Consider the following 15,655-nt stretch of genomic DNA (forward strand, 5'->3'; position numbering starts at 1 on the left):
GTGTTATTGGAACATCTCCCCTGTCTTCCACTTTCCCCCAGTACTGGGGCTTGAACTCAGGACTTGAATGTTACCTGTTAGTTTTGCAATCAAAGGCTCTTCCAAAACTCCACATATGGCTTTTTGGTAGTTAATTGGAGAAAAGAACATCACAGACTTTCCTGCCTAGACTGGCTTCAAACTGTGCTCTTCAGATCTCAGCCTCTTGAGTAGCTCTGATTACAGGCATGAGCCATCAGAGCCTGGGTAGAGGAGCATCTTGACTTAAGAAAACCCCAAATATGAAAGGCTTGAAAAAGACAGAGCATCCTATTAATATTATGAAAATTACTTTGGTGTAGTTCAGTGGTGGAGCACATGGTTTGCCTGTGAGGGGCCCTGAGTCTAATCCCCAGCACCCAAACAAATCAGAGAAAATTTTAAGCAGATGATACTGGAGGACAGGATAAAGAAAGCCCATGGGCCTTGTTCCTGGCAGCTAGTTAAAACAGTTTTCAGCTGATCACTAACAAAGGTGTACCTTTGTTTAATGAAGGGAACATCATGTAGGAATTGGTTGGCCTCAGGGAGTCACTTAGAAACATAGGAAGGCAAGAAAACGTCCTTGGAGTCGGTACAGCTAACAGACTCACACATTTGTGGACAGCATAGCGGATGCCCACCCACTTGAACCTCCCTGGGAGCAAAGGGCTTTTAGTGGGAGGGACTGAACTGGAAGACAGACCTGAAAGGGGTCTGGGGCCTGGGCACAGGCTGAGCTGCAAAGTTCCCACGCGTGCCTCTGCTCTAGACACAGCTGTGTTGTTTCTGAAGTCATCTCAGAGAAGGGAAGGTCATGGTTTTGGGGATCTGGGTCACATGGGCACAAAACTCGCACTGGTGTGGGTGAGTCACATGCCAGTCACCAACTGCAAAGGTTCTCCTAGACCCATCCTCTGTGCCCACCCTCCAAACGTGCCTCATGTCTCTCTAGAGTCCATCAAGGACCTCACGCATCCCCTGACTAACCTAAGCAGGCCTGGACTCTGATACGGGATGCTTAGGAGTCACCCTCGGGGACAGCTGGCAGTGATGGTGGTTTCTGTGTACCAAGAGGCCACACAAGACTGCAAACACTGCTCCCATTCAAAAAAAAAATAACATGCAATTAGATAGCTGAGAAATGAACCACACTATCTGCCTAATGGTAAAAGGCTCCCAAACCAGCATGGTCCATTCACAAGTGAACTCTTCTCAGCCTTCTCAGGCAGGGCCAGGTGGTGGCTTTGTGACCTCGAGGAGGGGGGAGCAGAGGCAGCTCATGGCCAGGGACACACTCCCCCACCCAAAGAAAAAAAGGAATAAATGACTCCAGGACTTGGTAGGAATAGGAACAGGAATGTGGCTGAGTAGGTTGGATCTCTTTTACAGTGTGCTAGCAACATGTCTCCTACTGGCTCCCTCAGCAAACATCAGGTGCCAGGTGCTGTTCCTGGTCCAGGTACAGAGGTACTCCAGCAAACCAGACTCAACACACCTGTCTCACCCAGTTTCCATTTGGAACATACATGGCCAAGCCATTGACCAGTAATAGCACTACATGATTCTGAGAACTTATGTGGCCACCAGATCCGGTGTGTTTCTACATGGAGAACTGGCCCTGAGCCACTCCCCTCCTGGCCTCTCAGCCCTGAGCTGTGGTCACCCATGATCCTGTGATCCCATGATCCAACTTCCCACCAGCAACTCCCCTCGTACTAGTAGCTCAGGTGCTTTAGACACATACTACCCAAAGTGCCAGAAAACCTAAATTGTGAAACGATCTCAAGTCCCTCCCAAGGGAATAAGCATCCGCTGATAGGTCAACATCGTGGCGTCCACAAGATAGCTTCTACATTGTCTGACCCCTGGGGGTGGGCAGATTTGCTGTCCACCAGCTATGTCTTCCTGGAGAGTTACAAAATCTCTCCATGGTGCCATTTCCTGGCCTACTGGATAACCACAGTGGCACCCCACCTCTGTGCTGGTGTGACAACAGAACCGATTGACATGCACTCAGTGCCCAGCCTCAAGGGACATCCACTCATGGTCCTGCTGGGGTGGGTATTCAGTGCCAGAGATTTTCTTTCAGAAAGTCATTAGAGGAACAAGGGTTATATAAAGAGATCAGAGGAAGTATTTGCACTTTTCTAAAAGTCTGTTTATAAGATTGAGCTTGGCCTGTTAAGATACACTCCCTTCCCCCCCACTTAAACCCCACCCGCCGTCCTAGCTGAATGCATTATGCCAGTGTTCACTATGGGCCCCACGTCAGCTCTCAACCGCATTACTAAACACTACTGAATGTTAATCGCCATGGCTCCAGTCTACGTGAGCATGGTCTCCAGAGTAATCCCTGAAAAACACAGCCTACAAATGCACCCTGCAACCAAGGCTCCTTGTCCCAGACTGGATTAAGGACAAGCCCCTCATCATTTCATAGAGACATCTTTCTCACCTAGCCTGGCCACCCGCCACGTCACACCTCCACTCAGTTGTGCCACCCACTGGAAACCACCTATGAATCTATTCGGGGCCATTTGTCCACCATTGCCATGACTGCTGGAGAAACTTCCTTCTGAATTCTTATCGTCTCCTGGAAGTCTAACCTATCTGCTGATTTCCATGTGAATCTACTCACCAACTCTTTTTTTTTTTTTTTTTGGCCAGTCCTGGGCCTTGGACTCAGGGCCTGAGCACTGTCCCTGGCTTCCTTTTTGCTCAAGGCTAGCACTCTGCCACTTGAGCCACAGCGCCACTTCTGGCCGTTTTCTGTATATGTGGTGCTGGGGAATCGAACCCAGGGCCTCATGTATACGAGGCAAGCTCTCTTGCCACTAGGCCATATCCCCAGCCCCTACTCACCAACTCTTTAATGATATATCCATGTTTACATCTGTCTCTCTGTCTGTCTATCTATCAATCTATGTATCTATAATCTATCTATTTGCTTACCTATCTCTATATAATTTTTTTCTTGTTTAGTTGGTTTGAATTTTGCCTCCTTGATGCAAACCTGGTCTTCCAAGATACACTAAATTTCTCCCTGCTCTTTTGTTTTGCCATGTCAAAGTCTAGCCAATCAAATTGGACATATGGATAAGCATGGCCCCTCCTTGGGTGTCATACTATAAACTCAGGATTTCATGAACCTCATTAAAGTCCACAAAAACCCTGAAATACAAGCTTGTAGCTACTTCTGGGTTCTCTTAACAACAGAACCAACTTCCAGACTTGCTATCCATTTGCAGCTAAAATCCTGTCCACACTTTACCTGAGCTAAAGTCCTTTTTTCCACAGACAAGCAGACTGTGGGCCTCAGTGGAGATGTTTGACACTCAGAGTTCCACATACGTGTGTGTGTGTGTGTGTGTGTGTGTGTGTGTGTGTGTGTGTGTGTGTGTGTGTGTAGGATAATGAGATTTTAACCCAGGGCCTTGTGCTTGCTACCACTGAGCTATGGCTCCAGCCCTTTTGCCACTGGTTGAGGTAAAGACTCTTTGTCTTAGCCTGCATGTGGACCTCAGTCCTCCTGTTTTGCACTTCCTGACATAGCTAGACAGACAGGCACATGGCCTCATTCTCAGATCCTTCCATTACAAAGAAGCTGGCCCAGACTAGCTTCGAGCCATAGTATTCCTGATCTGTCTCCCAAGTAGCTGAGATGACAGGCACTGTCAAAGTGTTGTTGGCTGAGAAGGTGTCTCTTCAATTCTTTGCTCTGGCTGGTGTTGAACTTCAATCTTCCTGAGTAGCTAGGATTATAGGTGAGAGTCACCACACCAGACTTTCATCTACTTCTTTGAGAGTGTGTGTGTGTGTGTGTGTGTGTGTGTGTGTGTGTGTGTGTGTGTGTGATTAACTGGAGATGAGAGTCTCACAAACTTTCCTGGCTGGGCTGGCTTCAAGCTGTGATCTTCAGATCTCAGCCTTCTGAGTAGCTAGGATTACAGGGGCAAGCAAGCCACTGGGGCCTGACTACTTTTAATAAGCCTGCTTTTAGCATTTCTTCAAAGGTAGCTATAGAATGCGCTTCCTGAACAAGGCACATGTATCTTTGTCCAGCTTCTCAATTACTTTCTTATACTGTCATCTAGCCACTGTCAGTTATTTGATGATTCCAGAAGCCTCTAAACTAGATCCCTCAGGATCCTCAACATGTTGGTTCTAGGCCCCCTCCCCCTCCCCAAGACTACCACAACACAATCCAGAGAAGCTCAAGTCCTAACAGCATTTACATAGAACCTATGCATATCATTCTGTATACTCTTAAGTCATTTCCAGGTTCACAGTATCTAATGCCACCTCAATAATGAGTAAATAGCAATTATACCATGCTTAAGAAATAGGAACAAGAAAAAGGTCTATACATGCTTAGAACAGACATAACCTTATTTTGAGAATTCCTTTGAACTCCTGTTTGAATCTGAGTGCATAGGATCTGTTATTTGGAACGAACAACTGTATTTCTTCTTTCTATCGCTCCCACTTCTAATCTAACAGTGATGCATTCAACATGTATTGGTCACGTGCCTACTACGCAATCAATACCAACAGTACTGGAAAGAGGGATGGACACAATGCTAGGCTCTAGGGTGTCAAAGGTATGTCCTTTGAAATCTGGCCTTTGACTCCATACTTGGTAAAAACAAGGTAGATGATGTTACCATACAAATTCTATCCTAAGCCATCAGAAAAATGAGGCTCTTTGAATAGTCTCCAGCTTTCTGACTAAGTGAGACATTTTTTCCCCTTAGAGCTGTGCTATCAAACAAAGAGGAAAACACAATAGTAGGCAATAAAATAAGGAGCCTTGGTTTCAGTGGCTGATGCCACAAAGAATCAAGACACTTAGTTCAGTGTAAGACCTTTCAGCTATGGTAATTATTATGTTTTTAAGTCAAAATTATAACTTGATTGCAGCCAAAATGATAGGTTCTACAAGAACAAGAACAACAACAACAAAAACTATTTCAATTTAGTAGTTCTGTTTTGTGTGTAAATAGCTTTCTGGAAGAAAAATGCTATCAAATGGATCTGAGAAAGGTATTTTGTTTTCCATAAATGAAGGCTCCTAACAATGAAAGTTGTTTCCTTCCATCATTGTTAATTGTATTCGTTATTCATCTCTCTGCATTTTCTTTAATATAGATCTTTCCCTGATGGAAGGTAGTGTGATCAAAGTGTGTGTGTGTGGGGGGGGTAATGGTAAACATTCTGAAATCAGTGTTCTAGAACAAATCAAGTGCAGGCAACGGCAGCTGTACGGTTGTCGAGTGGGCAGTCGGACGAGGATAGAAAGTGTCAGAAGGAAAGGAAAGGAAATCCCTCAGGAGGCTAGGTGTTTCTAAAGGCCTGAGGGGCAGTACCTTACAGAAAACCCCGTGTGGTAAAGGGCTGGGAAGGAAAGGCATGTGGTATCAGAGCACCACCTTCTGGCACGATGATGCCAATGACATGTGCCCAACACTTCTTTTTCAGGACAGCACTTTCAATCTATTTGAAAGGAGGAGGGTCTAGGAGATTCTTTGTGGGTGTGAAAGACATAGTTTTGGTTGGCATTGCTGGGAATAGGTGTCTGAATGGTTAGAGAATGTTGGTGGAGCTACTTGGTAGTTCTTTTGTTGTTGTTTTTGTTAAAGCAATTTTATCAGAATCTATGGGGAGGAGGTGTTGAACTCATGACCTTATACTCTCACTTGGCTTTTTCTGCTCAGAGTTGGTACTTTACCATTTGAGCCACTACCTTGGGCTTTTTGGTGGATAATTGGAGATACGAGTCTCAAAGAATGTCCTGCTGGGACTGGCTTTGAACCGAGATTCTCAGATCTCACCTTTCCATGTACCTAGCATTACAGGCGTCAGCCACAAGTACCCAGCTCAAACTTTAACCTGTTATTACAAACGTAAAATGAAGAACTCTGGTAAACCAAGACTTCAAAAAACGTCAAACTGATTTTAAGTACCTGAGTTGCCTTTACGAGCTAAATCTAAACTTATTTTAATGATTCACATTTCTTTCTACTAGGTGCTATCTTTACAAGCAAATCTGTAAGTGGTTCTTAATTTACCTAAAGCGTCCGGAGGTTGTAAATTCGTTGGGAGGGCATTTACAAGTGATGGGTGGGAAAACCATCTGGGATTGCATAGCCCAAGTCTAATATTACATACAAAAACATCTTTATTTTTAATCCAAGGAAGTATGATTTCATTCTTTAAATAACAGCTTTCAAAAAAAGCAATTTCTTCATTCTGAATCAATCTTTTTTGCCCACATGCTTTATTCAAAATCATGGCCACTGGTATCTCCTCAGCTTATCCGATGAGCAGGGAGAAAGCCTCCATCTGCTGACTGCGGTACTTTTTGATTATAGAGCACACCATCTAATGCTTCATGCACTCTGCAAAGTCTTAAATGACAGAATACAAGTACATTTCCAAAAAAAAAAAAAAAAACCCACAACACAGCACTTATTGTGTCTGCACTCAACAGTTCCTGGTGCCACCGTGGACATGTCTTAAGAAACTTGGTAAAAGCTTTGAACTTCTCAGGGACAGAAAGGCATCACTGACTGAAAGAAAAACCCTACAATTAAAGCTTTTATACCGTTTATCCCCCAGATCAAGTTCTGCTCTCTAACACATAGGGAAGAAGGCAAAGGGGTATGGGGGGGTGGTTTAGAGAACTCGGACAGATGCGTTTTTGTATTTACGTGGATGGCCTCTGCCCTTCAAGCATAACTCAGGGAAATAGAAATCTCACCCTGTGACTTCTTTCCCCCTGAGAATACGGGAGTGGAGGCAATATCCCAACGTTTCAGGGCATGAGCCAAACCTCCAGTTATTCATAATTCTGCCTTCTTCTTTATTAAATGGAAATTAATGTCACACCAGGCTTCCCATAAGACTGCTCCGTGCACCTCATCCTTACTATTCATTGAAACAACTGCCTGATTAACACAGAATTATAAGGAGTTAGCAAAGGTGCTGTAACAAATGAACGCACATAAAAATTTCCATGTGATTTAATTAGCTGATAATGGGCCATTAATTGAGGGGCTCAAAAAGAAAAATATATATATGCATATATATATATATATAGGACACATAAAGGCGCCATTCAGGAAAAGAAGATTTGTTTTCACTTAGCCCTTCTCAGCTAGCAAAACCACCTGTGCAAATACAGGATGACAAGCAGGGTTTTTATGGTACCAGGAAGATTTTCATCTCCATGACAACCTCCCTGCTTCTAAACAGAGAATGTTATGTTTCTGGAGTCCATATCTCAGCCACAGCAGCAGACTCAACTGTGGCCTGACAGGCACCTCAATAGTCATTCTTAGCCAGCCATTATTAACCAGATAGGCTTTTGCCACGTCAGTACTGGCTGGTGATTATAGGTCTGACATTTTATGTGGTGACACCATCTTCTTCTGAGAGCAACATTTCCATACATGAAGTAAGGCTCTAAATCAACAACTCCCTGGGAAGAACACTTGTCCGACTTCTAATGTACAGACTTTGGCGGTGCCGGGAACTGGAACCCGGGGCCTTCCACATGCTGGGTGGATGCTCCATTACTCCCAACCCTATATCACATTTTATTAAGGTCTTATATCCATAACATTGCTAGATTTTACCTGAAATGATAAGCCATAACCAGTTCAGTAGGAGTTAATCGCATGCCCATAATTTAATGTTTTATGAAATTAATTGACCTGATTGATATATAGGGGGCTTCACAGAAGGGGTCCTGGGGAAGTTTTCTGAAAATAAAGTTTGGGAAGACAAAATCGCCATGTTCTTACAGGAATGTGCTTATAATGTGGAAAAAGACCTTGCAACTGCTTCTGGCTCTTTGGAAATAATACGCTACCAGAGTCTTGATTTATAGCCAAATCCCATTCCCAGGCTGAGATAGCAGGACACCCGAGGGAGGTGGCTCAGAATTTAAGAGTATGAGATTACCCGGCTGAAGGCAAAGGTTTTTGTTCTTTTAATTAAGAAATAAGCTACCCTTCTATACATGCATGCCATTTCTCCATGAATAATCATTTGGGGCCCTTTTGATATGAAGGCCTCCTCTGACAGAGCCCTTCAAAGAAACTGGAGTCCCTTAAAGTCACAGACTTCAATTATGACTTGGATTCAAATTCAAGGCATGGAATTCCCTCCCTTTTCTGATGAGCATTTACAATACCACAAAATCATGTTTCATTCCAGCACTTTCACCCATGTATGGGATGTACTTTGGTCCCATTCACACCCCAGCCCATCAACCCCTCCTCTCCTTTGCCCTCTGCCCCTCCCCTTCCTCTGCCCACAGTTCCCCTTCCACTTTCATGATTTTTTTTTCTTTTTCAAAATCTAGATTCCATATAGGAAAGAAAACAAAACATGTTTCTTTCTGACTCTGCTTATTTTGCCTGAGGATGATATCCAGTTCCATCCATTTTCCCACAAATCACACAACTTTGTTCTTTAAAAAAAAACAAAAACAAACCAAAATCACTGGCTAAAATTCTACTGTAAATGTGTATGTACCTCCTCACCCTCTCCTCTCTCTCCCTCTTCTCCCGCCCTCTCTTCTGCCCTCCATTACTTTTCCCTTCCTTCCCTTTCCCTCCTTTCCTCCCTCTCTCCTTCCCACCTTCTTCCCCCCACTTCTCTCTGTGGCACCGGGATTTGAACATAAGACTGTACACTAGGTAAGTATTCGAACACTTGATCTATGCCTCTAGCTTTTTTTTGTTTTAGGTTACTTTTAGATCACGGAACCACTGAATGAGATGGAGTCTCTCTAAGATTTTGCTTGGGTTGCCTCCAAATAGCAATCCTCTTGATCTCTGCCTTCGGAGCACCTAGGATGACAGGACTAAGCCATAGCTCCTGGCTTAGAAAGTTTACTTAGGGAAAATGCATCAATGGATACAAGGGTCTTCAACAGAGCATTATTTATAGTTGGTAAAAATCATAATAATAACAGATAAGGGAAATTACCATGCAAGTGTACAAATATTACACAGTGAATAAAAACTATAAAACCCCAAATGAAAGGTATGGTTTATGGTGTACTGTTAAGTAAAATCAGGCTACAATACACCACCAAAAAGGATGAGCTTTTGTTCCAAAGTGTGTGTGCAAACACACATTTCTATCTTCATTTACACACATGCGTGTGTACACACACATACACAGCCTTAACATCACATATGAGTAGCAGATTTTTTCTGCATTGTGAGATGAAAAGTGACATCTCACAGTGGGCTTTTTGTTAGTGGTTTAGTAAGTATGCTGTATCTCATCAGAAACTTGGAGAAGTTATGGAGTTTGGTCATGCCAGGTCTAATTAGCATCAGCAGTGTGAAACATCACTACAGGCAGTTGGACCCTTGGCAGAGAAAACACGAACTTCAATGAAACCGGAGCTGGTCTTTAAAACTATACATGAAAAGGGAGCTCTCAGTTACCAGCTATCACATCAGACTCTAACAATTCCCTGGATACAACCCCTGCAGCCCAGTTCTTCTGCATCTAATAGTTCTAGGTATCGTAGACTAGAAATTTGCTTTCAAGGACGTCTTTGGGGACCCCAAGATATACTGGGCACCCTCTATGCTGCAGCCAACCTCTCAATAACTCCTCACAACCAACCACGCTGCCCAGAAGGAGTGACTGGGCCTTGGACAGAGTGACTTCCAAGGCAGGCTTCCCTCCCTCTGAACATTAGAGCCTTGAGTGTCAAGTCAGTCTTACATCACTTTCCAGAATTCTGGGACATAGACAAGAAATAAATAAAAACCAAGCGAATAAAAGAAAACCCAGCCAAACTTTTTCCATGCAGAGTCCTATTGTCATGGTGGCCAATTTCACGCTGGAGCAGGGCAACAGGCTGATGGACAGGGGGCTTCCCGGTAGGCCAGCTCTGCTGCATTCTATGTGTGGACAACAGTGAGCCACAGGCCACTAGGGGGCGATCTAGGAATGAGCTGTTTTCTCTCAGGAAAATTAGCAGAAAAGCCTGAGTTTCACCTTTGGTCACTGACCGATACTTTTTAAGTTCTTGGGAAATGTAAGCATAAGGGTCTATTAGGAATTTGTGGGAAGGATATTCCTTTATCCACTTGCTTATCCATAACCAAAGAGCTCTCCTTCAAAAGCAAAAAGGAAGGAAAGAGATCTCTGGTAATACAGCAGTCCTTTTGAGGCTGTACTTAGCTATTGTGACTGTAGTTTATACACACAGACCTAAATGCTTTCTCCAGCAGCAAAGACCATTTCACCCATCCAGCCTCTGAGCATAGTTATCTGCAAGCTTCTGGTGGCTATCCATTCCTAGCTACCTAGTGAGAGCTTTGGTCTTGAGGCTTAGCACTCATAAGCTGCCTCAAATCCTTTGTGGAAGGAGGCAAGATATAAATAATAATTTGAAAAACACCCAGGCTCACTCTGCTATGTACATTTCCCATGTGTTAGACTTTTCCTTTCTCATTTGCTGAGTCTCCCTGGAGGAAGGCTCGTGCAGTCACCCGGGGGTTGGGTGTGATCTCTGCTCTGGGAGGACACGTCCATGGAGCTTCTCTCATGTGACAAGTGCGCGACAGGTGCTGAGGTGGACTCAGCAGGTCACAGGCCCACATGGCCTTAGCTCTCAAGAGGGCTATGACCTGACCCTCTGGGTTGGGTACGTCTGCTACTTTCTCCAACTTATGAACTGTGCCGATCAGTTTTTTTTTTTTTCATGTATGAAAAATCAAAGTGTTGAGATTCACTGGGATTTTGGGTGGCCTAGTGCACTGGCTCATGGAGGAGGGGAGATTTCCTCCATCTTTACTGACTCACTGATAGCCAGGCTGTGAACCTTGGAAGACCCAAGTACCTCTCCCTGACTCAGTCCAGGGGCAACATTACTGTTGGATTGGGGGATTCTGGCTTTTAGATCTTCAGATAGGAGCAGCCTCTGTCCTTATCGCCCAAGCAACTGTAAGCAGTGTCTTTTGGCTCTAGTGAATCATCGATCCTTGCCAAAAGACTCCTGAGTAAATGGTAGACAACTTCCGGCCCTGAATCCTGGCACGGGGCCGCTCTGCCTAGGACAGCTCTGACAACCATCGCAAATGTTTCAACCTGAGGAAACAGGGCCTGGGCCTCCTGCCACCCTTTCCTTGAAAGCAAGAGCTGCAAATGTTTGGAAAACAAAAGATTATCTTGAAAGAAGGAGGGACAACAAAAAGCCATTTGTTTCTTCTACCCTGACTGATTCATTTGTTGGCTGTTGGAGGTTGCGGGAACAGAGGAGGAAGGGTCCCCAGGCCTTTCCGCACCCAGAAGACCCAGGAGACACAGTCCCATGGTTGGGTGGCAGAGGGGTAAAGCCTATCGGATTCTACACTTGCTCCTGTGCATGTGGACATGCTAGGCAGGGAAAGAGGACTTTCTCCTTCTGATTTCCTACTTGCTGCTGACATTCAAGTTCAGTTTTGCTGTCTGCCTCCTCCTAGGAGGGCCTGCGCCAGCTCAAAGGGTGGCAAGCAACTGCCCTGAAGTTCCATCCACAGCACCGCACAAAGCAGGACCTGCTAGGGGAAAAGAAAAAAAGCAGTGCTGCTGGCAAACAGAAAACAAGTTCATGAATTCAGACCAAGGCTTGTTGGCTGCATTTAAAACACATACTTCATTGTGCTCTGTTTAAAAGGAGCCCTTTGGGAAGCAAGGCCTTTTGAGATGACAGTTAAGTTATAATGGCCCATATGTACACAAACAACTTCCAACCGTCTGAGCAAATATACACCATTTCTATTCCACGGGCACCAGCGACGCTCCTAAGACAGAAGCTGGTAACAACAAGACTACACCTTTGATTAGTGTGAATGTGTTTAAGAAGCTGAACCGGATTCCACACAGTCTCTCTACAAACAAGTATTTGTGTGTGTATTTTTTAAGTTAAGGGACAAATGTAACAGATCAGAACACACACACAAACACAAACACGCACACGCACACGCACACACACACACACGCATACACCATATGGGTCTTAGAAAGGCTTTTTACTCATTAAATCCAGTATGTTCCTGGAGCAATCTCAGCCATCAAGCCTCAGGAGGGAAGCTGGGTGATTCTTCGCTTCTTGGGACAAGCTAAGCAGACGCAGCCCCGAAAGCCCCCAGCAGCAGAGAACCATTCCAAATTCAGACAGGAAACACCTGGGCCTCTGGGCTCCCCTCAGAACACACTTTACATTTCAAAACAGACGATTCTGAATTGTTCATAAATATTTGTCTTGTTTCAATAAAACACTCTTCAACCAGTTTCATAAGCCCTCAGCTCCAAAGGCTAAAGTGAGCATGCTACCAGTCGCCCACATTCTTCTAACATTGCATTTATTTATGTGGGCCATATCCTGGAAACATAAAACCCAAAAGCAGGCATTTAATGGTGTCATAAGGGAATTTCAGATGGGGGGGGGGTGGTAGTGGTGGTGGACAACTCTGGCAAATCAAGCCCAAATTAAATTATACTTGCTTTCTTGAAAAGGGGGAAGAAAAAGAAAAAGAATTGAAATATAAACTCAAGTTTCTCTAACTTAGCTATTATAGTAAATAAGACCCAGGAAACCTCTGCTGAAGGCTTAGAAAAGCTTTATTGTAATTATTAAACCTCCAGGCCTCATACTTGAACATGTCAGGTCCTTTACAAAGTTCATAAAAGCTTTTTTTAGACAATGAAAACTAGCTTCATTGATAGGTTGAAAATACCATTTTCTTTTCTTTTTGTGCTAGTTTTTGGGGCTTGAACTCAGGACCTGGGCATTGTTCCTTTAGCTTTTGTGGGTTTTTTTTTTTTTTTTTTGCTCTAGTAGGCTATTGCTCTACTAACTTGAGCCACAGCCCTATTCCTGGTTTTTGGCTTTTTAAATGGGGAACTTTTCTGCCTAGCCTGGCTTCACACCGGGATCTTCAGATCCTGTATAGCTAAAATTCTAAGTGGTTACTCCACCTCCTGAGTAACTAGGATTACAAGTATAAGCCACCAGGGCCTGCCTTAAAAATTACTTTTTAAAAAGCCACTTCCTATTGGAAACAAGAGTATTTTTTTCTTTGTTGTTGCTGTTTCTGTTTTTTTTTTTTTGGCTTGTTTGTTCATTTTATCTGTCTTGGGAAGGGTAAGGGGGGGGGCACCAAGGGTGAACAAATGCAGCAGTGGTACTCACTAGACGTGATGTTAAAAGTGAACCATACAACTTGCGGGTGGGAATGGGAGGGGAGGAGACAATGAGGACTGGGGTGATATTAACCAAAAAGAAATGTATCCTACTCGACTTAGGTAACTGCAGCTCCTCAATACATCACCTTAATAAGAATAATTAAAATGTTCTTAAAAAACCACTTCTCTAAGCTTTCTTCCAGAGCCATGGATGTCGCTTTTGTTTCACATATACTTCTGGAATCTTTTGCACGCAATTGTATGGAGGGAAGGGTATGGGGAGACGGAACTTTTCCTGAGCATTCCTATAGATGATGAACCAATCAGAATGCTAGGCAGTGTGTCTGAAAATCACCTGCAACTAGTAAGGACTCAGAGCCTTGAGGAGGGACCAGCCAGAGCCTCCACCCCAGCCTTCCAGCCAGAGCCGCCACCTTGAGGAGGCACCAGCCAGAGCCTCCACCCCAGCCTGCCAGCCAGGGTGCTCTGACTCTTCCCCAGCAACTTCCAAGTCCAAAGGGAAATAAATGGAGTTACCAAGAATTAAACAGAACTAGTAGAATCAAATGGCCACACTGAACCAACTTCTAATTACCATCCAAAACCACTTGGAGCGTGCTGCTGGCTTGTCTTTCACATTTGTAACTGAAAATGATTCAGTTCACCATAAACTGCTTCACTCTGGTCCAACTAAGAAATATCAGTGTACTGCCAGGGTAATGAAGATTAGGCTTGGTGGTGATAAGAGATTTCATAGAAGCTCTTCGGAACCATAAAAGGCAGTTAGTTAGAGGTAATGATAAACTAATTCTGAATATAGGCAACAGATGCTCAGCTGGAGGGTAATGATTAACACGATGGACTCTGGCCGGTGGAGAAGTTGTTTAACCACCACCCCTGAGAAACAAACCTGTGAACATTCACATGTCAGGTTGGTAACTAGTAACTATCGCTCCCGTGTTTTTCTCCATAGAGCAATGGAACTATAGTACAAAGTGTTTTCCACCCTTTTTGTGCTTCAAGCCAGGACACTTAATAGGCAGATCTTAAAGTAGACTGAAGCTGGTATAAATTTCCAGGATTCTGGAAGCGGTATCACAATAATTAACCAAGACAATATTGCTACCCAATTACACATATCCATCCATAACAAGAGTAGTAATTGGCGATACCTTAGTGTGTTGAGAATCTTGAGTGAATTGATTTTATTACTCTAGAACGCATACACACATACATAACCAAGATATGATGAGTAGATTGTACGTACAAGATAAGACTGACTGGAATGGACTGATCACATGTTTCTATATACAAATCTTCTATGACTCTTTAGTTGGTACTGTCACAGGCTGGGTAGAAATTTAAGGGTCAGGTTTCCACTGTCAAGTACAAGACAACCATTTGGATATTTAATCTAAATTTTCAGCAATGCATATGAAGAAGGCAATTAGTCATGTAAATGTAAAATCACCTTTAGCTGGGATAAGCTAGACTAACACAGGCTACTTAGAAATACTGGTGGTTGTTTTCAGGATTCAGGAATGCTGCTTTGATCCAGTTGAAAGACAGATTAAAAATGACTGAAAATCTGGGTCTCCATGGCAGGAGGTCTGAATCCATTCTGTTTAGCTCCAGGAAAGATTTAATGCATATAAAGAGGTTTTTTTTGGGGGGGGGGGTACCTCCCAATTACTCTTTGGTTGGAGAAGGCTGGAGGCAAATAGTCAATCTAGAAAAACAAACTAACACATGCAATCTGTGCATGTATAGCATGTATAGTAAAGAATGGTTCTATCAAGATTTTTGTTTTTTAAAAAAAGACCAAAGAGTTGACCTGGAGGTCAGAAAGGCTAAGCAGAGCTGGGACTCAGGGTTTACTGTGTCTTATCTAGGTGAATTTTCAGGTCTTGATTTGAGCTATGAGGACTATGAATGAGCCCATGTCCTTAAATCCCTACGTTTTTATTAAATGCCTGACCTAAGAAATGTCAACCGACATTTCTGAACCTTTCATTTTGTACACTGCACATCAGGTACCTAGCCAACCGTTCTGATTCCGGTCCTCTGACTTGCTTTCCTGAGATACTAGGCTGGTTCGATAACCAAGTTATTCTTGTCAGAATCACTAGAAATGGACCTATCCTAAACTGGCGGGTTCAACTTGGCAGAAATGAATACGTTTTTAAGATTGTATAGTCTCGGTCAATTGATAAAGTCAGCTATCCACCAGAGCTTGTCATGTTCCAAGCACTAGGCTAAGCATTTCACCTGCAGCAGTCTTTTACTCATAACAAATCCCTAAAGGAGATCTCATTCAGAAACCCACTGCACAGAAGAGACAAACTGAGCTAACAACAGAAGCAAGCCCAGGGCTGGGAATATGGCCGAGTGGCAAGAGTGCTTGCCCTGGGTTCAATTCCCCAGCACCACA

The 15,655-nt window shown here is 43.7% G+C and overlaps 1 protein-coding gene and 1 long non-coding RNA gene across 2 annotated transcripts in view; both read right to left on the reverse strand.

The window, feature by feature from the left end:
* Pdzrn3 (PDZ domain containing ring finger 3) overlaps positions 1–15,655 on the reverse strand; it is a 203,002-nt gene that overhangs the window by 91,260 nt on the left and 96,087 nt on the right. The gene's annotated exons all lie outside the window — the stretch shown is intronic.
* Positions 1,286–13,907, reverse strand: LOC125358757. The gene is made up of 3 exons (XR_007212390.1): positions 13,897–13,907; positions 6,939–6,948; positions 1,286–2,603 (listed from the first exon to the last, which is right to left on the reverse strand). It is a non-coding gene; the product is annotated as an uncharacterized LOC125358757 (long non-coding RNA).

The sequence above is a fragment of the Perognathus longimembris genome, chromosome 10 (assembly GCF_023159225.1).
Source record: "Perognathus longimembris pacificus isolate PPM17 chromosome 10, ASM2315922v1, whole genome shotgun sequence".
Classification (NCBI taxonomy): domain Eukaryota; kingdom Metazoa; phylum Chordata; class Mammalia; order Rodentia; family Heteromyidae; genus Perognathus; species Perognathus longimembris.